Genomic DNA, 25,169 nt, shown 5'->3' on the forward strand with positions numbered 1-25,169 from the left:
CCAGGACAGAAAATGTAAAGTAATTGAGAATTATGGTAATTCCTCACAAGTCCTAGAAATTACAAAAAGTCTAATATACATTTCATTTTCTCCTGTGTATTTTACATTTTAGATGTGGTCTGAAAAGTTATTTTAATTTTACATTTCTCTAGATAGTTTTACGTTTTGAAAATGCAGTTATAATTGGCTTTTTAAGGAAAACCAGTATGGAACACCATCCTGATAAGAAAGCATTTAATTGTGCCATCCAGTTTCAGCGCCCGACGTTTCTTCTTCCAAATCATGCTGAAAGCATTTTAAATAGATGTCTTAGAAATCCCGTGGCTCCATAGAGCAATTCTGGGTTTCTTGTTGTTGGACTCCGTGCTCATTCCTGATATTCCAGTATCCCTACCAAGGAGATGGATAGATGGGAAAACAGAAAAACTGTCTTTTATTAGTTCCTTCTTCTTTTTTTATTTTTTTTGGTTTTGATCTGTCACTCATATTCAGACTTAGTTAATAACTTTCCAGTCATTCTTTTATTCTAATATTTTAAGATGTTATTTTCTTTTACTACCTTTACTGTGTTCTCCAAGTTTTGATGTTCAAAGATGTCAGTGGGACTTAATTCTAAAAATAAATTTCCATTCTGAATTTTCTTTTACACGAAAACTTTTGATTTTGATTTTGATTTTCATTTGATTCATTTTGATTGTGATGTCCAGTTTTAGTACATTCTGTTCAGGCAACATAGTCCCGTTATACATATTCCTCAGTCGTTTTTTTTTTTTTTTAATTTATTTTCAGCATAACAGTATTCATTGTTTTTGCACCACACCCAGTGCTCCGTGCAATCCGTGCCCTCTCCAATACCCACCACCTGGTTCCCCCAAACTCCCACCCCCCACCCCTTCACACCCCTCGGATTGTTTTTCAGAGTCCGTAGTCTCTCATGGTTCACCTCCCCTTCCAATTTCCCCCAACTCACTTTTCTCCATCTCCCAATGTCCTCCGTGTTATCCCTTATGCTCCACAAATAAGAGAAACCATATGATAATTGACTCTCTCCGCTTGGCTTATTTCACTCAGCATCATCTCTTCCAGTCCCGTCCATGTTGCTACAACAGTTGGGTAATCATCCTTTCTGATGGAGGCACAATACTCCATAGTGTATATGGACCACATCTTCCTTATCCATTCGTCCGTTGAAGTCCTCAGTCGTTTTTGAGAATTTGTTCTGTGATCGAGTGTACTCCTTTTAATTAACGTGCCTTGGGGTATAAGGTATCAGATGCTTCCATCTATTCAAATGTTGCATCAGCTTGATGTTATCAAGATCTTTAAATTGATCAGGCTCAGTCTTCTTTAGGTTATATTAGTGAATGAGTCATTTCCCCATGAAAAGCAGGTGCTGATCAATGTGAAATGAAAACTTTGAAGGCCATAAAAGACGAGTGAATTTGTAATGTCACAGTAGGGCCCCCGCCCTGGGCCTCTGGGCCTTCTGTGCTTCTCCGTGTGGTGTGGGATGAGGCTTCTCTGAAGCTTACCTGTAGAATGCAAATCATGACATTTGCTCTACCTTCATTATGGAATTGTGAAGCAAAAGACAAGAACCATAAGCCCAGTTCTGTGAGGATAACTTAAACAGCAAGGATGTTTGGGGGGTGTTTTATTTACTATTTGATAGGCTTAACTTATGAAAAATGAGTAAATGAGTCTAGACATTTTCCTTAGGACTTTAAAAAAAAAAAAATGTTTCTCCTTTGTTTAGCGAGGAGTCATACAGTTAGCAAAGACCAAAATGATGCAAGGTTCACATCAGTCATTCGCAAGAGGCACAGGGGATAAGACACCTTTGTGTTTCAGTGCAAGTGGAGGGGGTGACATCTGGTCCACAAATACAAACAAGACTTTATTTGCAAGTAGAGTCGTTGCAGATGGAATCGAGTTAAGGTGAGATTGTCATGGATTAGGGAGCATCCAACAATGATGTTGTCCCAGGCTAAGGGACCCTAGAGTTGGCCAGCAACCATCAGAAGCTAGAAGAGGCAAAGTGAATTCCTTCTTACAGATTTCAGACGGAGCATGACCCACTGACAGCTGGATTTCAGACTTGCAGCCTCCAGAACTGTGAGAGAGTATTGTAAATCACCCTGTTTGTGGTATTACATCAGGGCATACCCATGAAGCTAATGCCCCAGAGCCCTGCCTTGAGCATCTAAATCTCCCCCGAAAATCTAATCCAATCTCAGGAGTTCTGTGTCGACCCTGATCTATCTGTTGAGCTCCAGTTCTGTGTTTTTCTCTCTCTCTTCATTCTCCTCACCTAGATTTCCTCCTGGGGAATCACCTTGAATATGCGGACCCCATCTCCATTCTGTTATACCTGACCTGAGTCACCCACTTCCGTTCCTGGTCTCACCCTCCTGCTGGTTACCCAGACTTCAAGTGGAAGAGGGTCCCTTGACTCCCTGTCTTCTTTGCCCACCCCACAGATGGGGTTTACGTCCTTATGAACTATAACATACCTGAGCTCATTCTTTGCTTTGTATCCCCACCTTCACTGGGCTGGCCCAGTGGTGCTCTAATGGCTTCGCTTCTGTTCGTCTCTCATGCATTATCTTATGTGTCCTTGGAAAACTCTGGGATGCCACAGCTCTGGTTGTGTACTCCCTTATTTAGATAAGTTCAGCACCTCATCCTAGACTTACAGAAAGGTCCATCCTGACACGTTCCCACTTCCTTCAGTGCATTTTCCTCTAATCCCTTCACGGACACTGTTTAGCTCAATTAACATTTTTCTTGTCCAAGCTTTTATATCTTAGTGTGATCTTTATTTCTTATATCTTTCCGGATCACTCTTGGCTTCATTATCCACGCATTAGAATCTGACCCATCATTCAGGTTCAAAGATCACCTGCTCTGGTCCTTGTCAACACTGTTTCTATGTTATGTTCTATGTACTTGTCTTGTACACTGTGCTAGACTGTAAGCTCAGGGAATGGAAGGACATGCTTTTATACACACTTACCACAGTGCCTTGGACATAGCAGACTCTCAAAATGTATCTTTTAGATGAATTAGTACGTGTTTCAAATGAAAAATCATCAATTATTTGATAATTTCTCCCTCTCTCAACTGAAAATGAACTTCTCTTTTACAATCTATATATTTTGGCAGGCAGCCCCCCCAAAAACCCACTTTGTAGATCATTTTGTCTTCTTCTTCCCAATTATCATAATAAAGCAAATTAAGGACAGCTCTCTCAGTTAAAGCCTGTTACTGCCCTGAGACACTGTGTGTGCATGAAGTTTTCTAAATCTTGGAAAATTTTGTGTCTATGTGGAATGTGTTGACACAGGCCATCGAAGGGCTTAGCCCTCGACACTTTTGCTGAGTTGTGTGTGCTTAGTGGTAGGCAGAATATTCTTGGAGAGAACTTGTCCAGCGTTTTTGGGTGGATTGCTGTTGCTCCTTCACGGATACGGAGGACAGGCAAAGTGTCTTTGTGCCCCAGGTTTAGACGAACCCATTGGAGCTGGGCCAGGGCTCTGCTCGCTCCTCTGTGCTCAAGGCCACACTGCTTGGGAAAAGCTGAGCACAGGTAGTGCCGGGTGCTAGGTAGGAGCTGCCCAAAGGTGTTCTTGGATGTGGACATTTACTGGGAACCTAGACTGCTCAGTGTTCTTCAAGGTAACATTAAACCTATTGTTGTAGCTTCAGAGGCATTGAATACTATGTATTTGTGACACAGAGATTGAAAAGCTGGCTCTTCTGAACTTCACAAATTATATACTGATTAATGCCCAGAAAGGGTGGATTTAATTTATTTATTATTTTAAATTTTTTTTAAAGATTTTATTTATTTATTTGACAGAGATCACAAGTAGGCAGAGAGGCAGGCAGAGAGAGAGGAAGGGAAGCAGGCTCCCTGCTGAGCAGAGAGCCTGATGCGGGACTTGATCCCAGGACCCTGAGATCATGACCTGAGCCGAAGGCAGCGGCTTAACCCACTGAGCCACCCAGGCGCCCTATTTTAAATTTTTTTAAAAAAGATTTTATTTATTTGACAGAGATCACAAGTAGGCAGAGAGGCAGGCAGAGAGAGAGGGGGAAGCAGGCTCCCTGCTGAGCAGAGAGCCCGATGTGGGGCTTGATCCCAGGACCCTGAGATTGTGACCTGAGCTGAAGGCAGAGGCTTTAACCCACTGAGCCACCCAGGCACCCCAGAAAGGTTGGATTTTAAAGCAATGCATATTGGTGGTATAGATCATTTTATGTCCTATTTTTTAAATTCATCTGAGCTTCCGTGCTGTTAAAATAAATACTTCTTATGAAGCTAATGCATATTCATTAAAGGAAACCCCACATTGAATAAAATGACTTTCTTTATGTTGCTTCTTCAAAGATAATGCTTCAAGCATGGAACGACATTAGAAAGGCCAAATTATTTAAAAGTGCATAATGTTTCCAGAGAAAAGGCTCAGGTTACCTGAGGCAAAGGAGGGGTGATTTGGGATGATTTTATTTTGCATTAACTTTCACAATGAAGTTTTTTATGTCCTATTCATCTTACTGCTTTGAAGAGACTTGGGGTTCAGTGGAAATGCACACTGCTCCAGTGTCCTAATGGGTTCTCCTTGAGGCAAGGTGGCTAACGTCCAGGGTAATCCTGAGAGAGCAGAGCGCCTCTGTGAGTGGACCTCCGCTCCCTCACGTGGGTGTCTGGGGCCAGGTGCGAGTTTGAGTGCATCGGATGCAGGCTGAAGAAGGGTGGCGGCCTCTTTCTCACTGGGTGCTTGTGACATGCCAAAGCCCTGGGCTGAGTACTTGCTGTGTACGCCAGTGCTGTATTTCTTGAGGAGTTAAAGAGAATCTATCCGTGAGACTCAATAGCAGAGAATACACTAGACTAGGATTTAGGACACCTGATCTCTCCTCCCCAATCTGGAATTTACAAATGTTGGTATTTTGGGAAAACCAAGAATCTCCTCCATGCCTCAGCTTCCTCATTTTCATAAAGTTGAAATAATTTTGCCCTGTTGAATGAAATGAGGCAGTGTATGCAAAATATAAAAGGTCTGAATAAAGCAGTAACGAGGTAAATATTTATACACTGTTTCCTCTTCTACCACCCTCCAATCCTATCCTCCCCTTTGACTCCTATCAGGAAAGAATGGAGAATTTGCATGGGACCCAGGGGTGTGGGCTGACTATCTGAAGAGCTCGCTCCAGTCTTGCTTGTGCATCTGGATTTTCTGGAGAGCTTTGAGTTTGGATCATAGTAATGTGACAGAATCAGATGTCCAATGACCATCTTTTGAGAGGGAATAATTGAACTTTGCTCTAAATAAGGCCTGGAATTAATGAAAATGTCAGGAGGAAGGGAGCAGGGAGTGATGACATCACTACATGGCAACTGTTCATGCAACTTGTCTGTTTTTCTTCGTTCTTTGTGGATGATCGGCAAACTGTAGGTAATACAGGCAGACCTCAGATGATGTGTGAAATCTCCTTAACAAGTTCCTGCTAGAGGCCGGGTGCTTCTGTCATTTCCTCCCAAAATCATGTGACGAAACTGAATGCCCAGTTTGATGGTATCTGGAGGTGAGGCTTTTAGGAAGTGACTCGATCATGAGGATGGAGCCTCCTGGAGGGGGTTAGTGTCCTTGTAGAGGAGACCTCAGAGAGCTACCCCACCCCTCCCATGTAATGACCCAGCAAGAAAATGGTTGTCTTACCAGATGCCAAATTTCCTGGTGCCTTGATCTTGGACTTCCCAGCCTGCAGAACGGTGAGAAATAAGTTCCTGCTGTTCAGAAACCAGCCAGTCTACGGTAATCAGTGAGAACAGGCCAGATTGACTAAGACAGTTCATCAGTAACACTAAATTTTCCATATGGACTGGGCTATATATAATAACAATATAAATCTTATTTCTCAGCTCCAATAGCTACAGATAAAGGTAATCTCAATCAAATACTGTTCTGAATTGACCAGTGACATGTGAAGTTCAGCCCTAATAGGGGAGAAGGGGATGTCATGGCCCATACAGTTCCCATCTTTTCTTTCTTGGGTTTGTACTCCTGTCTGAGGCCTGTCATATCAAATTACCACAGTGGTTCACAACAACAGAAATACATTCTTTCTTGGGTTCTAGAGGCTGGATGTTGGATCTCAAGCTTCTACCAGTGCTCTGAGGGGAGCGGATCATTCCTTTTCTTCATGGACTCTGGTAGGCTCACACACCTTTGGCCTCAGGCAGTATGCCTTCATCCTCTGCCTCTCTCTTGGTGTTGCCTTCTTCTCTGTGTCTTTATTTGCCCTTCTCTGCATGTGTCTTTGTCCACATCTCCCTCTTCTTATCGTGGCACCAGTCATTTTGAATTAAGGCCCATCCTCATGGCCTTACTTCAGTCTGATTGCAACTACAGAACCTTATTTCCCAATAAGGTCACATTCACAGGTATAGGGGTTAGGCCTCCAACATGGCTATTGGTGGGGTGCAGTTCAGGTCATAACAGAACTTTGTGGAGGTTTTTATCGTTTGCTTCCAAATATGGAGTGCATGAGAGAGTTTAAGAAATTTAATGAGGAAAGACGATATGAAGGGATTGCAAGGTAAAACTACCTTTTGGACCAACAGAAATTAATATCTGCCAGTTGGCTAGACTCATTGTCTCCTTCCTGGCCTACATGAAGTCTAGAGACAAGATTTGCAGAGGACTTCTGGAGGCAGAGAATTTGCTAAGAGCGTACTTCCAAAACAGTTGAGGGAAGGGGCTAGGAGAAGGGGACTGGGAGTCTGGTAGATCTGGGGACCAACATTGCCATTACTAGCTGGGTGACTTTGGCTGACCTTACCAACTTGTCCAAGTACACTTTTCCTCATCTAGTGAGGAGATAGTTAACAATATGTATCTGTGGGGTTTTCATAAGGATTACTGTGAGTCGAAGCATGTAAAATGCATCTAAGAGTACAACAATTCAAGCCCTAAAAATGTTGCATATAGTTATTTCTCTGGACCCTGTACTAGGATATGGATTTCACCTTCTGTGTATTGTAATTCATTAAAATACTAATTTAACTGTTTCATAATTTTTCAAGAATTTTAGAATATAAACATGACTGTTAGAATTCATGGGATCATAATTTTTACAAGGAAATCTATTGAAAAGTGTGAATTAGATGTGAATTCAGCAAGTAAATGGGATAAACAACATTTAAAACTGTTTTTCTTTTCCTTTAGTAATACTTAAATCAGCAGTAGCAAACAAAAGTAATTTTGTTTCAGACAAGTATTTCTCTAGAGGTATTGTGTCAATTTCTTGTTCCCTGTAATTTCAAGAAACAGTTATGATTTTTTTCAATTTTCACTGTCTTGGGCTACATTATATGAATGACAAATAGCATTTTGTTGGGATCTTTATTCTGTCAAATAAGAAAGACAAGCTTTGCAAGGTTCTTTTGAAATAAATTATTTCTGGAAGAAAAACAGAAGTGAATTTTAAAATTATAAATCATTACCCCTTACTGAAAAGGCTAATCTAGTCTAAAACATAAAATTATATTCACTCATAATGTTTCAAAATGTACTTATTAGAAAAGATATATTCTGACTGTATTTTGTCCTGAGGAAAAATTAAATTTGTCAGAAGAGGAATATGCTTTTGTAGATAAATAATTAATAAAGAGAAAAGCTTTGTGCATCAGGGGCTACGGAGAGGAATTTTAGGACACAGAAAAATCCAGCAACTCCTATTATCTAATTCTGTTTGACTGAGCACATCAAGATGTCATTGGTATTCTCTGCATTCTCTGAAGCCAAAATTGCTTTGAGCTGAAAGATACAGTCGTCTTTCCCGTAGCGATGTGCTCTACCAATTTTCTTCTTGTTTTTGCATCTTTTCACTTGGAATATGGAGCTATTCATGATACAAAGAGAAGAGAAAATTCATCTGCTTTTAGGAAAAATCCTTTATGTAATTTGTAGTTCCACTTTTTGTGCCAAATAGGGCACATTCTTGATTTAAAAAAAAAAAATACCTACTTACTTTTTGAGAAAGAAGAATTGCTTGTCATTTGCTTTGATTTCTTGATTTAAGGATTATGGAAAGATTTTTTTTTTCCTCCTGAAAAACACTGATTTTCTTTTGCCAGAAAATGATCGTGGGGGATGCCACATCACCTTTTTGAAAGGATATTTTTAGGAACACACAAAGCTGAAAACTGAGTTGTGTGCTTAGGGTCATGTGGCCCTCTGGATTCAGAGGGGAGCAGGTTCTTCCTGTTCTTTTCCCGAGAATTGCATTTTCATAATTATTAGTCTGTGCTCCATGAAGGCAGGGATCGTGCCTATCTTGTCTACTAGCACAGTGCTCACACAAATTTGAATCTTAAAAAAATCTCTGTAATTTCCATCTGTTCTCGATTCAGGGCAAGAATGCCTAGGCATAGCTAAATTATCTTTAAAAATCATTTTTGTATGTGACTTTATTTAGATGCAAGCAAGATTAATAGAATATTGGAATTCTTAGTTACCAAAGCGTACCTGACTTTTGAATTCATTCTCTCTTCTTTTGGGGGGGCTTCCTTTCTTTTTCTTCCCTTCTCCCTTACCCTACCTTCCCTGCTTCATCCTACCCCTGCCCCTGCTGCCCCCTACTCTAGGAAAGATTCTAAGGACTGAAAAAGCTCCAGGCTGAAAGGACCAGACGGCCTCGATTGACATGGGGAGGGTGGGGGAAGGGGGTCAGTAGACCGTGTGTATCTGGGCAGCAAAGGCTGCAGCCCTAAGTATGGTTTTCATGACCAGCACACAGGGCAAGAGCATTTTGCACAGGGTTTGTTTTCCTGTCTTGCACTTACAGATGAGGTCTATGTGAGTAGCATGGAAAATGTTTGCTATCCACCCCCCCTTTTTTAGTTGCTTTTGTTTAAAATTTATAACTTAACTACTGTAAACACAGCCTATATTTGTGCTTAAGATATGAATGGAAAACTCCATTCTGTGTTGCTGGATTGTTTTGGAAATACTTGGCCAAATGTGTGTTAATTTGGCTCTAATGGCATTTACAGCAAACAAATAAAGCTGTGAAAATGGCCTTGGAGCATTATCTTTAGTTATTTGAAGAGTTTCTAGGTTTTTTTTAAACACAGTTTATGTTAGAATAATTGTTAGAGGAGAAAATGAATGTATGAGAAAACTGACTTTCTTGGACTTTCTTTTTGTGGTCATTGTAAGTGATGGCTTTTTCCTTTTATTAGTTTCACATTCTTCCATTGTTGTAAAACTTAGACGGACATCTAGCTTTGACAATCATAGTATGTTTTATTTTCCTGAGGGGGGAATATCTTATAATCCTGTTTTGTTTTGTACTGTCGTTGTGTTGGTGAATTTTTAAACTCTGTGCTATCTGCAATAAATTATATGAGCTGAAAAAGATATTATCTATAATATTCAATTACTTGACACCAACTGAGCAATAGTTGAACATAAGGCCCATAATTAAAGGACTGCCCCCATTTTCCATGTGTAAGAAGTGGGGGAAAAAGACCACTTCAATCTCTTGAAGAGTTCAGGTTGTTACACAACTACATAATAGCAGTCAAATTCCCTAACTGCCCCTCAGTTGATAATATTGGACAGAGAACATACATTCCATTGGAGGTTCGATGACCTATGATAGTAAATTCTTGAACAACTCTAAGAGGCCCTGCAGGTAGAATGAAGAAATACATTATGGAGCATTGACATAAGTCTTTGGTGTTGAATATTCTCCAATTTCCTCTTTCATTAAGCCCTTCCTGACCTGAGAAATGCCAACACAATACTGTGCTACAGAATAATATTTGTCAAGAAAAGCTGAGACTGTCCAGGTGTTCTGATTGAAAAGACTTAGGTCACAGTTCCTGCACCTCATTAGGCTGTTGCCATTAATATTGATGGAAACAGGAGTCAACATTTTTTTCTTTCCCAGTAAAGCTTGTTTCAGAGTTGAGAGTTGGAGAACACAGAGAGAACTGGGCTGAATGAATAGCAAATATCATTAATGTAATATACACAGAAATCATTGATTTCTCTTCCAGGTGGCTCTTCCCTTCAATTTTAGACACTTCCAGAAATCAGGCGTCATCTACATCGTGTGACTGCTCCAGAGAGCTGCCAAAGGTAGGGGGAACCACCACTCCTCTCATAGACAGGATTATATTATCTGGCTAATAATAAGTGTGCTTAACTTTTAATATGAGTTTCTATTTAAAAAAGAAACCCACTGGAGAAAGCTCTTATTTATGGCTCCCTCTAGCTTTTCTATTTAAACTCTTAAACTGAAATCTTGTTGTTGATGGAAAAATTTTCATGTGGGCAACATGATGGGACACAAGTCTTGCCCAGAGGCTGGATGTTTTCATGTCTGTGTTCTCCAAGTCTGCCATTTTAGCGGTGGTAACCGTATCTAATAGAAATTCTGAAACCTGCTGTGAGTATGTTCATGATCATCTTCTTTCCTAAACAGTTGTGAAAGAAAGGCATTTGGGCAGTTTCCAGATGTCTATTGTATTAGGGGATGATCTTCCAGGTAGCAGTCTTGAATTTCCTTTTTTTTTTTTTTTTTTTTTTGCCACACAAGGGAACTGGAGCAATGGAATTTTCCAGTTTCCATAGTAGCTTGTTTCCTTGAATCTTTGAAGGGGGTTTTCTACCTTGGTAAGTGAAGACACATTAAAAGGCTCAAGCTCTTAGAAGCAATCCTGTATCTCTGGACCATGAGAACCTTTGAGAAGGTTGCTTGAGGGGGTTAACATTGAGGTTGTTAACACGGAGGGACAGCTCTTTCACGAGCTCTGTTGAAAAACATTGGCTTCATCCAAAGTGCATTCTTCTGCCTCCAAGAATTGCTTGTTAGGTTGGAAACGACTTTAGAAATCATATCATTTAATGGAAGAAGGAACACAGGTAAAGGAAGTGAAATGAGTTCTCTAAGGTTACAAAAACTAGAAAGTAGAGCAAAGACTAAAAACCAGACATGCCGGTCAGTTAAAGGGGTTCTTCACATATTTGTCATAGATGGTAGGATCTAGACCCACCTTTGCTTCATTTAATGAGATTTGTTTTCCTGTGTTTCATTTGCAATCATTCCCTGAGCATTGTTCAGCCAAGTTTATGGTGACTCCTTGTAAATATTAGTCAAGTTAACCCAAGTAATTATTAGTCAAGTATTAGTCAATGGCTAGTTCAAAATGTCCCATAAGAGTGTGAATGAGGACTAGAAAGTCAAAAACACAAGAAGTCACTTGGGCCTCTTGTCAAAGTCTGTTAAGGATGATAAGAGGACAAGGTTTATAAGGGTTTATACTTGCGTGTCAAATGCTGTGTTTTGAGTTTGTGCATTTTGACTAAATACTGACAAATAATACTCTGATGGGTTGTACCAATTTATACTCCAACAAAGTAACCTTTATTGTGTGTTCATTATGTGTTTGAATTGTACTAATTTTTGCACACATCAACTCCGGTTGTAACAGTCTCAGAGGTTTGGGTACCACTATTATTCTCATTTTAAGTATAAGAAGATGAGGCACGGAAATCAAGGAACTTGTTCAAGGTCACTCAACCAGTAAGTGGCAGAGCTGAGATTTGAACCCAGGCCATCTGATTCTGAATGTATACACTTACTTCTTGGTACTAGGTACTCTGTGCTCCCTAACAGTTGCTATTACCCAAATATTTAATTTTTGAGAATATGTTATTTGTTAAATCATATTTAATTTTACATTTAGCTAGTTAATAGTGAGATTGAATTTTTATCAAAAGTGTATTTCTTTTTTACTCCATTAGTTATATTTCTTTTGGATTGTTTGCCCTCTTATTACTTGAAATAATTCCTTATAAATACTAAATACTCATTCTGTCTTGGTCATGAACATTGCAAATAATTTCTACTAATATGTAGCTTATCTAATGAAATTTTTAAGAATGTATTCCTTTGTATATGTTTTTAATTTTAATGAAGTTGGACTTGTCCATATTTTTCTTAGTTTGTGCTTTTGGGCTCTTAACTAATTCTTCCATGTTGCAAGGGCCTGAATATATTTACTTGAATTTTTTATTGAAAAGTTAAGCTTTCACATTTAGAGTTTATTATATCTGAAATTCAGTCTTATTTTACAAACTAGATGATCATTTCTGTGCTGATTTGTAGTGCTACTTCTTTGTATATATGCATCAACTCTCTTCTATCCCTAGAGTAGTGGGATGTTCTGCATCATAACTTAATATTAACTCTTGATTGGAGTCCCAACCACCTAGCTCTCTAAATTTTCTTGGTTATTTTTGCCTACTTGCTCTTACGTGTGAATTTCAGATATTGTTGATAACTTCTAGTAAAAACACCTATTGATATTTTGATTGGAATTATATAGGATTTGTAGAAAAACATGCAGATGACTGACATCTTCACACAACTAATGAATCATTGAGCACTACATCAAATCTAATGATGTGCTATATGTTGGCTAAATGAACATAATAATAAAAAAAGTCTTAAAATTCATGTCTAGATTTTATCTCTCCATTTAGGTCTTTAAAGAAGTCTTCCTTTAGGATGTCATCTATTTCTGCATAAAGGTCTTTTAATAGGTTTTCAGTAGGCCTATTTTTGTCTGCCTGATATTTCTACTGATATTGTTGTTGGATCTTTATAAAATTGCATTCTGTAATCGTTCTTTTATGACATGTAAGAATTACTTGAGGGGCACCTGAGTGGCTCAGTTGGTTGAACCACGATTCTTGATTTCAGTTCAGGTCATGATCTTTAGGGGCCATGAGATCAAGTCCTGGAAGGGCTCCATGCTCAGCAGGGAGTCTACTTGAAGATGGTATTCCTCTGCCCCTTACCCCATTCATGAGTATGCTCTCTTTCTTTATAATAAGTAAATCTTAAAAAAAAAAAAAAAAACCTGAGTTTGTAAATACATATTATTGCCCATCATCTTTGCTGAACTCTTAAAATTCTAATAATTTTTCAAAGTTTAGATTCAGGACCATGGACACCTCCTTTTAGCAGTAAAGCTAAAGACCTTGGTCCTCTCTTCTCTTTTAAAAGGATTTATTTACATTCATAAGGATGATAATAAGGACTTAGGATCCTGTCCAAGGAGCAGAAAGTTTTTTCCCTTCCTGTTAGGAGAGGAGATGATTTTCTCTCTCCTATACAAATCCCTAGGTTCATATTCTTGTGGTTTCTTGCCTGCAGTAGACCCTAATATGTGTAGGAATTAACATCAGACTCTCAGGTCTGATATGTGTCACCTCCGGGATAAGAACTGAAGCTAATAGGAACCAGTACAGTGATTTGTACTGGTGACAGAGAGACCAGGGAAGATGGAAAGAGAAAAGTAATGTTTCTTCTTATTAATTTATTGGTTTAGGGGTTCTTGGACCCCAGAGGTAATATATATCCATACTTTAAAATCATGTGAGAACAGGTCTTTAATTTTCTCAGGGAGGCCTTTTATTTTATTCTATATATAATATGTGTATGACCAACAACTGCCTTTCTTGAATAGACAAACTTCTGTGATAAAAAATCTTGTTATGGATTGTCTACTCTACTCCTTCAGCGGAGTTACAGCATTTCAGGGGTTAAACTTTCTAGACATTTCAGTTCCAACTCCTGATCTTGCTCAGAACCAAGGCTTATTTTTCTATCCTCATGTAGCCATCACAAGTATGCTCCTTGGTACCAAGGCTGGAAAAGTCCCCAGGGTGGTTCCAATGTTAGTTCACACTAACCGCTCCACTTCTTTTGTTTTTTGTTCCTGACCTCTGAACATTTCTCTTGCTTTCCTGACATCTAGAATTGCATTTAAAATAATGTTTGTCATGTTTTATCCAGTATTTTGAAGGGTGCTTTTCAGGGTGTTCAGCTTTCTTATTTTCTAGAAACAAAAGCCCAAAAGCATGTATCAAGCATTTTCTCTATATCAGTTACTGGGGAAACGGATAAATGATAGATTTTCCTTGCTTGGTGTAACACAAATTCTAAGGTAGATGCAGAAACATGTAATTATGTTCAAGAGTGATCACTACTCTGTTAAAGGCTAGTGAAAACTACCATATGAAGAGAATACAGGTAGATTTATCCCACTGGACCCAAATGGAGGAAGGCATTACTAAAACTGCAGTGGCTGATCCAAGCCTAGAAGAACTGGTAGCACGCTGCCATATGGAGAAAGAGGGCTTTTGTGTTCCAAGGCTTGGAGGCATGAAATGCCTATGTGGGAAAGAGTGTGTTGACATACGTGCTCCAGTGGTATGTCTTGGACTGTTGGCATGGTCCATTGGCATGGCATGAAGGATGAGGGCATGGGAATATCATGTGCTGAAAGATATGGGAGCAGAAGGATGAAAAAGACAAATTTTCTTATTTAAAATTTTATGTCTGTTCCACCCTGCATGTCAGGTAAGAAATTAGAATTTAAAGGAAACTTGCTTTTTTTTTTTTTTTTTTTTTTTTTAGAGAACAAGGTCCACCCACTGTGGAATCCAGTACGTATGCCAGTATCTACAAGATTCTTCCATAATCACCAACTTGAACTATCACTGAAAAAGATGTTGGGGTGTTTTGTTTTGTCCCCCCCACCCACAGAGTTTTAAGGCTTGTCTACTATGATGCTCTCTAGGGTAACCAACAAGCTTGATTTACCCAAGACTGAGGGGATCCCTAGGACATAGGTCTGTGAGTTTTAAAACTCGGAAAATCGTAGGCAAACCAGGAAGAGTTGATTATCATTTTAGATATCCCATTAGAATGTTAGTCTCTTTAAGAGCAGCAAAATGTTTAGAACATTGCCTGGCAGATAGTGGATGTCAATAAATATTTGATAAGTGAATGAGTGTTTTTTGTCACACAGGAAAATGGAAGAAAAACCATTAGACCTCATGCAAGGGAAAACAGCCAAGCTGTTAACTGTTGACCTTGCAGTGGCTTAGGACAGCGACTCCTTGGGGGACAGGGACACTGGGAAGGAGGACAAAGACAAATAGGTCCTCAGCACTTAAAGACACAATGAAAAAATTAAGAGAGATATTCCCTATGGACTATTCAGATTATTTTGATGTAGAGTTGGACATTTTAAAGGATTTTTCATGAAGCATTTTCCTAGTCTTCTGGTGAACAAGGTGAAGTTACACCTCCATACTTTCTTTTCCAGTTTTTCTACATTTTGGTGAGTTTTAAGACTAATGGAAGTGGAAGCCGTTATAGAATTTAGTGTCTTAGGTAATTTAAAGACTGGAGAATAGTGATGAGTTTTCCTCTTTCTGGAACACTTGCATTTCTATAACTTTGTATTAAGTGCTGCTAGGATATGAGCAAGTCACAGCAGGGTAGGGTGAGCAGAGAGATGTGTGAGGTTTTGCTTTGGCCATAGCATGCGTGTTCTGAGCTGTTTCGAGGAGGAAGTACTATTAGGAGGGTTAGGTTTCCAAATGGGACTTGGACCTTGGTGATAGGGTATAGTCAACATGAGAGAGCCACCGTCGATCCCAAATTATACTTCAAAATCATTTTATAAAGTTGTAAAAGAGTCAAAGGAAATTAAAAGGGAAATAGGATTCAGTTGAGTCTGTCTATCTAATGCTGAGGATTCTTTATTTACCTGCTCCGACACTATTTTCTTTTTGGAAATAATGTTACCCACACTAATAGCATTGCCAACTGGGACGTAGTCCTGGTTCTTAAAAAGAGGGTCTCATTAATTTGAATGGTTATCTACACCTTGATTTATATTAACATAATCCTGAAATAGTTTAAATTAACACAAATATATATGTATATTATATACAAATATATATATGACACACATATACATGCATATATTACATGCACGTATGCATATGGATTATACTAAACTGGCCTACCCTACACTCAGGGATCAGTATGAAAATTTCTTCTTGTGAATTACACTGTTTTCTAGGCTGATTGATACTGATCAGCAGGAAAGGAGGATCTATTGGCACAATTAAAAAACTTAATTCATCTAAAGAGACCAAATAAATCCTTTTCTCATTTATGGTTTTTTTCCCCTGAAAATGATTCTCTTTTTTCATCATAAAAAAGAAGAAAGATGTCCAATTAAAAAAAAAAAAAAGAGATCTGCAGCACATGGAAATGTGATGAGTCCTACAGCATGCTACATCCCAGAAATAAGGCTTTGCTTCCCGTAGAGGGAAAAAGGGATGTGCTGCAGAATCCTTTGTGGGATAACAAGGAAAACAGATAAAGTCAGAGCTGCAGTGAAAATAGTGTTTAATCAAATACAGATAGTGGAAGAAAAATTCCATCCATAAACCATAACAGGGTGGCATGACAGGCTGGGTTCTAATCTTATTACATGGAGAGAAGGTGCATGCTAAGCTGGAAATTATTGTAATTACCCACGCTGGTGATTTACAAGATGGTGAGGAAGAAAAGTAATGAAACCAATTTCTCTCTCGCTTGCACTGGAGGCTTTTTCTCAGGTCTTTGAACGTCGAGAGTGGTAGACAGTTACAGCAGAGGAATCATAGTAGAAAACTGCAAGGTTGTTAAGAAATCAAACAAAATAATCAGAGCAGGATAGGGAAAGGAGAGTCAAGTTAAAAGCGGAGGAAGTCCTGTTGAAACCCTTTTCTACAAGACTCTGCTACAGGCCGTCGGTCCGGGCTGTCGAGCTCCTGCCCCTCAGCCGTTCACCTGGCAGAGGGGGCAGCTCCGTCAGAGAAGATGGCTGGGCTGGTGCTCTTTGGGCGTCCCGTCATTTGTCTCTCTGTGGATCTGACTTTGGATGGTCCTCGTCCTCTTGGCCGCTGTTAGGGGTCCTAAAGTAGAATTTATCTTTTTGGAATTAGATCTTGTGTTTTCCAAGCTTGGTTTTTCTGATGAAATCTTTTTGGTATTTTTAAATCCTTTTTTGCCGGGGGGAAATGAAGCAGCAATGTGTTGGTGAAATGAGTCTGGGTTGAAGGGAGAACAAGTGGCTACTATGGCATGTAGATCCGATGCTGTCTTAAGCATCCCTGTCCTGGGGCACCCATCTCTGGATCCCCGTCCCTTCTGTGGCGGATTGCCTCTTCCTTGACTGCAAAACCCTACGTGTAACCTGCTGGCTTTACCCCTCTGGTCTGGTTCTTATATATACACGTTCCTAACGTTGACCCTCCTGCCCATGACTCGTTTGGACTCTTCTTAAAGACCTGGCCTCTGTGAATCTGCCTCCCTACTCTGCTCTGCTCTTCTCTCCCCATGTCCGGCCACCACACTGATTCACTCGACAGACAGCTGGCATTCTTCAGTTATGGTCTATGTCTCCTCTCAGTGAAATACATCTCCGGGCTTTGCCTTTTCTTAGATGTGTCTAGAGAAATACCGAACAATTATTATTTGACCATAGGATTTTATAATTTTTTTTTTTGTTCATAGAGATTCTCACCTGCTGATGTAGGGGGAAAAAATAGAGAGAATATGGTGTAAACCAAAAGCTCCTGAGTCATTACAGTGGTTGAAAATTCCATGCCTTTCTAACAATTCTAAATTCATCGATCTCATGTCACATATGTCATAACTCACTTAGAAGAAATTAATAACAACTTTGGGTACTTAGAGGAGGATTGATAACCTGCCTCCGGAATTCTTCAGTTTATAAGCCTGACTAATGTCTCATTACCATTGACTATAGCACTCCACGTGACTCCTGTCTTGTTACAGTAAACAAACCTGTAGCTTACCTGTGCCCCATGCTGTCCGTTAAATGACAAAGGCTCTCTTGAGAGATGGCTGCCCCTGGGGATGGGTGGCTCTCCTGTTCACTTAACTGGGGCCTTTATGCTGCCATTTTGTTGAAGAATCTATTCAAGATCTCCCTAAGTTACCCAGCACCCACCACCAGTGGCTCCCTTTTTGCCCTCCAAGCTCCTTAGGTGCAGTGACCAAGCAGGATCACAAGCCTCGGTGAAGTAAGATTGTTCTGTAGCTCTTTTTGTTGTTGTGCTGTTGTCTAGGTGGATGCAAAGACTAAGGGTGCTTCGCTTCTTTTATTGTGGTGGAATATTTCTTTGCATCTCACCTGTCTAACCCATCCCAAGAGGCTTTATTAAGATCTGATTTAGCAATAACAGGAATTGAGGAAATTTGAAACTTAAATATAATAACTACCTGTCATGACTGGTTAAAAATATGACAGAGATGCCACAGTGCCGAGATGCTTTGCGCTAATCAGAACGTCTTCTTCCCTAACTTCTGCAGTCTAATTAAAATCAGCCTCCACAGTGATTGTTTCACAGTTTCTTCCTCCTTTCAGGTCACTGTATCTGAACCTCTGAGATTCTAAAGCAGTTTCCGATGCCAAGGTCAAAGTATGCTGCCCTCATCCAATTACTTTAGCTCAGCCAGTCCTTACTTGCTTACATGCAATTATAAGACAGTGGACTTCTACCTAATTAGAAAGAGGGTGTTCAATCCACCAAAACTACCTTATGCTTGGAGCAAATAGACAAACATTACAAAATATAATGCTACACAAACACGTATTCTGAAGGAGAAAAATACTTTGTGTAAGTTGAATAACAGGTCTGGATTTCTTGTTTTGTTTTGTTTTTTTTCCCCAGGGTGGAATGGTTTCTTGACTTTCTGAGATTCAGAATCCCCACATGATGCTAATTATATTTAAATTCCTCAAGCAAAGGGAGGGGCAGGATGGGAAGGAATGGGGGACTCTGACTTGAGCTTCCAGACACTGGAGTGTCACCTGCTTCCGGGGAGTGGCAGTAAGTAGGGTGCCCAGAGTAAAAGGAAGTTAAGCAAAATCTAGAGTCAACTCACTAGACTGAAAACACATTGATCTGAAGGCAGGAAGGAAAAAGAGGAAAACTGATCAAAGGCAAAGGAGATAATGTGATGGAGTGAGTGGGTTTTGGAGAGAGGATGGTGAGATAGAAGGCTCCATTTTGAGGGATGTCTGTGGCTACTTTTAGGAGATGAGTGAACTTCAAGGTTGCTGGGTTTCTCCTTTATTTTGTCTCCAGACTTGAGCTATGTTTAAGAGTGGAAGTAGACCAGGAAGCTGATTTCAGCTTCAAGTCATAGCTTGAAAGCTCAGTAACATGACTACATTTGAGGACATGTAGAATCACTAACAGCAGACAGAGAAACTCGTAGGAAGATCAGGCTTGGGGAGAAATGTAAAGCCGTGAGCGTTTTTTCAGAGTTGTTCTCCCGCCTTCTTCTTGATTCCTCAGTAGCGTGCCACTTGGGTGGAGGCATGGGGGGCATCCATAGGCAATTTCTCATCCTTTAGGTGAGTGGTCCTTTAGCATGGCCCAGAACCTTGAGGAGTCCTGAAACCTTTTCAGGGAGCTTATAAGGCCAAAGATGTTAATAATAATGCACACATGTCATGTACATTTTTCTCCTTCTCAGTTTCTCATGAATATACAGTGGAGTTTTCCAGTGTCATATGCTAACAGATTGAATAGAGAAACAGAAGAGAATTTTATTCTTTCTAATAAGACTTTTATCATTTGTAAGATGTAAAATCTCTCTTCTCACTATATTTTTTTGCTTTCATAAATATTCATAAAAATATATGTATGAGCACATTATTTGTTTATTGTTATATGTTATATGATTTTTGTGAGTACAAAAGAGTCCAGAGACCAGAAAATAGGAACATTACTTTAGGTCTGTGTCTTGCTATGCTTCTTATTCTTGTGTAGGTGGAGTCAACATCTGGTTCTGTGATCTAGTGTTGAGGGCGCCACACAAGCTCCTCTTGGCACACCACCCTATCAGGCCATCACTGATGCCTGATTTACCACTATTTGTGATTTCTTCATTTGGGGTTAGGGATTCACATGCAGAGGACCTTGAAAGGTAAAGCCTACTGAAATTCATCAGCAGTTAGCCGCCTCACCATCATCAGCACCAGTGTAAGAAGACCTCAGGTCAGAAGTGGGGAAGTTTCAAAGGACATTAAATGGAGACTACTCATCCCTTGCTCTTTGGAATAAGGTTTGGAGGATGTCGCTCCGGAATGTTCACGTGGTCCTCCAGTTATTCTTAAGTAGGCAGTTGGATGTGATGTGATGGCCTTTTTGATGTGAAGGTTTCTTTGTCTTGCTCACTCCGTCATCACGATCTATAGCAAAGTGCATGACCTATAATGAGATTTAGATATCTGCCACTCGGAAGAATGAGGTCGTACCGTGTCAGGTGCATAAGGTAGGGAATTGCAACAACTTTCTGATGGGTCTGACTTCGGGATGAGATGACTTCAGGATGTTGAGTCCAGAATCCAGGGCGACTTCAGGACATGGTGAGCCTCAGGAAGGGAGGGGAGGGGGAACAGGGAACAGAGGAGACAAACAGAACGAACATTGGTGATGGAGTCCTTACTGGAGGTCTGATGTTATGCTAAGCCTTTACAGACTTCACCTTGTCTTAATTCTTTGAACAACTCTGAGAGAGGAGTCTTCCCGTCTCCGTCTTTCCGGCACAGGTGTTCTTTCCCCACCACCTCCCTCTGGGTTTTCCTGGAGGTACAAAGGTGAGCTGCTGGGCTGCAACAAAGACAACGTTTTACTCAGACCTCCGGGCCCGTCCTCTTCATCTGTCACACAGGGAGACGGTTCAGAAGTAGACAGAGGAATTTTGGAAATGTTTGGATGTCTCCTAGACACTCATTTTTTCCCCATTTTCGCTAAGCTTGTGTGCTGGTTTTCTGGCTGTGCTCCTGTGTATCACTGTTGCCAAGTTATGGGTTCCTGACACGGTTCTGAGTCTGTCCTTGTCTGTTTGGTCACAGTGACCACTTGCTCCGCTGAGCAGCCGGATGGGTGACCTGCCCAGTCTTGTGCTGGGTATGACTCATTTCTTACTGCTTCTGTCTCTCGGTTATGGTTCAGACCAGTCCAAAGAAGTCTACTTTCTTCTCTCCTTCAGATACGATTGCTAGAGTTAGCAAAAGAAATAACAAAATTATGAGTTTCCAATAAGCAACAGTACTTTGTAGTTCAACTTTGTGGTGCACAACCTTTGGGACATACCATACTATACTAAAAAATACTGCTTATACGAAACCTCAAATTTCACTGGATTTCTTGTATTTTGTCTGACAGCTTTACAGAAAAAGAAAGGATCAGTGTTCTGTAACTCCTAAGTTTCTTCCCCAGAGAGTGCCAATTTCCCCTCTTTGCTATCCACATTCTGAAAAGAACCTGCATGTGTTGGGAGGGAGACATTTACCGTGTTATTCCTAGGGAATCTGAGGATCGGAGAGGTTGACATGGTCAAAGTCGGACGCTCAGCATGTGGTAGACCTCGGATTCAAAGCTGGGTGTCCCCCTAAAGTTTAGTTTTCTTTTCTTTTTTTTTTTTTTTTAAGATTGTATTTATTTATTTGACAGAGATCACAAGTAGGCAGGGAGGCAGGCAGAGAGAGAGAGGAGGAAGCAGACTCCCTGCTGAGCAGAGAGCCCAATGCCGGACTCGATCCCAGGACCCTGAGATCATGACCTGAGCCCAAGGCAGAGGCTTTAACCCACTGAACCACCCAGGCGCCCCTAGTTTTATTTTCTTAAAGTTTTCTTTCCACTCCTCTTTCTCCATACTCCCATATGCAATGGAGAAGAGAAAGTGTGTCAGATTTTACCTATTTTTCATAAAGCTTCTCTTGTCTCTCTGAGTTAACTGGGGCATCTTTGATCCTGCCCCAAGAAACCAAAATGAAACATTTCAGTGATGGGTGGGCAGTTCAGAAATCAGGAAATCATTCAAAGATTTGGAAATCATATCAAATATTCAAATGATTCAAATCATTCAGATTTCTTCCATTGTATGGTTTTGCCACACAATTACCATACCCACATTCCAGCTCAGGGAAGGAGAAAAGAGAAAGCAAGTCCAGAGTGAACAATTTTAGTTTAAAAAATTGTGAGAAAATTGTACCTTGCACTTACGAGATATACCATCTAGTTACATATAATTGTCCTCTTTAATCTGTTAATGTAATTAAATTCATGAATGTATTTTCTGGCATTGAACCAATCTTGCATTCCTGAGATGAATTCAAATTAATTGCGATGCACAATACTTTTAAAAATGTAGTTCCACATTTAATTTGCTAGTATTTTGTTAGCATTGTTGCCCTTATATACACAAGCAATGTGGTCTTTCCTTTTTTACGTTGCCTATAACTAATTTTGTTAGGTGAGCAGCCTTACAGTTGTGTGTAATAGAACATTTTTCCTTCTCTCAGAAAGGGTTTGTGTCCATTGAATTTATTTTGAGAGTTTCGTGTAAGTTCTTTTGAACAGTTATTGAATGACTAATTTTCTTTAATGTCCTCTGAGGATTTTTTTTCCTAATATTAAGTCTGTTTTAGAAATTTGTTTTTCTAAGATTATGCCCATTTTCTTTGCTAATTTATGGCATGAAGACTTTTACAGTATTATTATTAACATTTCTTTTACATCTTTTTATTTGTAATACTGTTGAAAATCTCTTTTAAATCTTAATTATTTATCATTTATATATGTGTCATTTCTCTCTCCCTTTTTCTCCCCTATTCTCAGTCTTAACCTAAGATTTGTCAGACACGTTTTAGAAATGTTTTCAATATATTGGCTTGGGTTGCTTAGTTCTGCCTGTTTTTGGCTTTCTTTTCTTTTTCATTAATTATTGCCCTTCTTTATTTAATTCTCTCTGTCCTTTTTAGTTGATATTTTTTTAACTTCTCAAGTTGTATGCTTAGCTTACTGACTTCTGTCCTTTCTGCTTTTCTCATATGAACCTTTAGTATTGATTTAGCTATGGTTCAGAAGTTGTGCTATAAAGTTTTTCAATATCTTTCCAATGTAAGTATTTTGTGATTGCCTTATGGTTTCTTCTTGGCCTTTGAGTCAGTTGGTCATATGCTTAGAGACAAACTAGGAGGGTTTTAAATCTTTTTCTTGTAACTAACGAATAGCCCAATTATTAAGAGTAGAGATTAGAGGGTGCACGATACTGGATCTTTAAAACCTTTGCAGGTTTGGGCCCAAACTTTGATTTTTTTTTATTACCACTTTTTTAAATGACTCGTTTAGAAACATTTATCTCAAAAAGGAAGAGGCCTCAGTTCAAATTCCCATAAAACAGTTGTAAGCTGTGTTTGGGCTTTGCAAATGATCTCTCCCAATATTACACACTACATCTCTCTTCTTTTTTGTAACTTCTCTGCAGGAGCTATCTACATCTTGACACATGTGAGATCTAAGCAATGTTCCATTACTACTTTGGTGGCAGTATACTGAAGCACAGCCATCTTATACAGCTCCCTAACCAATTTCCACTCAGAGGTCCTCAGCCCAGTTACTCCTGTCCATGTCTCTCCATCTATGGTCACCACTGAAAACACTCTTCAGGTTTCTCTCCCATCCTCATTGCCCACTGCTCTTTCCATCCTCTGGTTCTTCTACCAGCTCCCACCATGGTAACTTCCTGAATCCCAGGATTCTTCTTTTTTTTTTTTTTTTTAAGATTTTATTTATTTATTCGACAGAGAGAGATCACAAGTAGACAAAGAGGCAGGCGGAGAGGGAGAGAGGGAAGCAGGCTCCCTACTGAGCAGAGAGCCCAGTGCTCAGGGTCTCAGGACCCTGAGATCATGACCCGAGCCGAAGGCAGCGGCTTAACCCACTGAGCCACCCAGGTGCCCCCCAGGATTCTTCTTAACCCTAAATGATGACCCTATTCAGAGTCCTCTGGCTAATCAATATCACTCCCCCCAGAAACTGTCAATGAAGAGAACCTGGGAACTAACTAGAAGATTGTTGTTTTTTGTCTTTGCAGTCAGCAACTCAATCTTGTCAATGGTTACCACCTCATTTTTTTCTAGCTGTATTGAAATATAACTGACACAAATTAGTACAAGGTTGAGGTGTACATTGGGTTGATGGGATGGGCTTACATATTGCAATATAATCACTACCATACCTTTAGCTAATAACTCCATCACATCACATAATTACTATAGTTTTTGCATTGAGAACCTTGAAGATTTACTCTGTTTACACTTTTCAAGTGTACAATACAGAACCGTTTTTTTCTGTAAAGCAGCATTCATAATTTTTGTGTTTTTTATTGAAGTATAATTCACATACAAGGATCTATTAGTTTCAAGTATACAACATTGATACAATAATTCTCTATATTAGTGCCCATCATGCTAAATGTAGTCACCATCTTTCACTGTACAATGCTATTAAATATATTGACTGTATTCCCTTTGCTATACTATTCATCTCTGTGACTTACTTGTTTTGTAACTGGAGGTTTGTGCCTCCTAATACTCTTTATTTCACCCCTACCCACCCACCCTCTGCCAGCCATGAGTTTGTTTTCTAAGAGTTTGCTTTTTATTCATTTGTTCTGTTTTTTAGATTCTACATTTAAGTGAAAACATATGGTGTTTGTCTTTCTCCGACTCACTTCACTTATTTCACTTACCACAATACTCTCTAGGCCCATCCATGTCATTGCAGATGACTAGATCTCCTTTTTTTTTTTTTAATGGCTCATTAAAAAAATGAAAGCCAGCTGAGTAATATTCCAGTGTGAGTGTGTGTGTGTGTGTGTGTATACACACACATATATATATACACACACACTGTATATACATATACATATAGTGTGTGTGTGTGTGTGTGTGTGTGTGTGTGTGTGTGGTGTATCCATTCTTCTCCTGATGGACACTTGGCTTGCTTCCACATCTTGGCTGTTATCAATAATGCTGCAATAAATACAAAGGTATATATATATATATATATATTTAGTATTTTTGTTTTCTTTCAGTAAATACTCTGAAGTGGGATTTGAGGATTTTTATTTTTAATATTTTGAGGAACCTCCATACTGTTTCCATAGTAGTTGTTACCAATTTACATTTTCACTAAAAGTGCACAGTATTCTCTTTTCTCCACATCCTCACCAACACCTGTTACTTCTTGTGTTGTTGATGTGAGTTGAGATCTCACTGTGATTTTTGACTGGCATTTCCTTAATGACTGGTGATGTTGAGCACCTTTTCAAGCACCTGTTGGTTATCTGTATGTCTTCTTTGGAAAAAGTCTATTCATTTCCTCTGTCCAGGTTTTTAGTTAAAT

Source organism: Lontra canadensis, unplaced genomic scaffold (genome assembly GCF_010015895.1).
Source record: "Lontra canadensis isolate GAN:19392208 unplaced genomic scaffold, GSC_riverotter_1.0 scaffold104, whole genome shotgun sequence".
NCBI lineage: Eukaryota > Metazoa > Chordata > Mammalia > Carnivora > Mustelidae > Lontra > Lontra canadensis.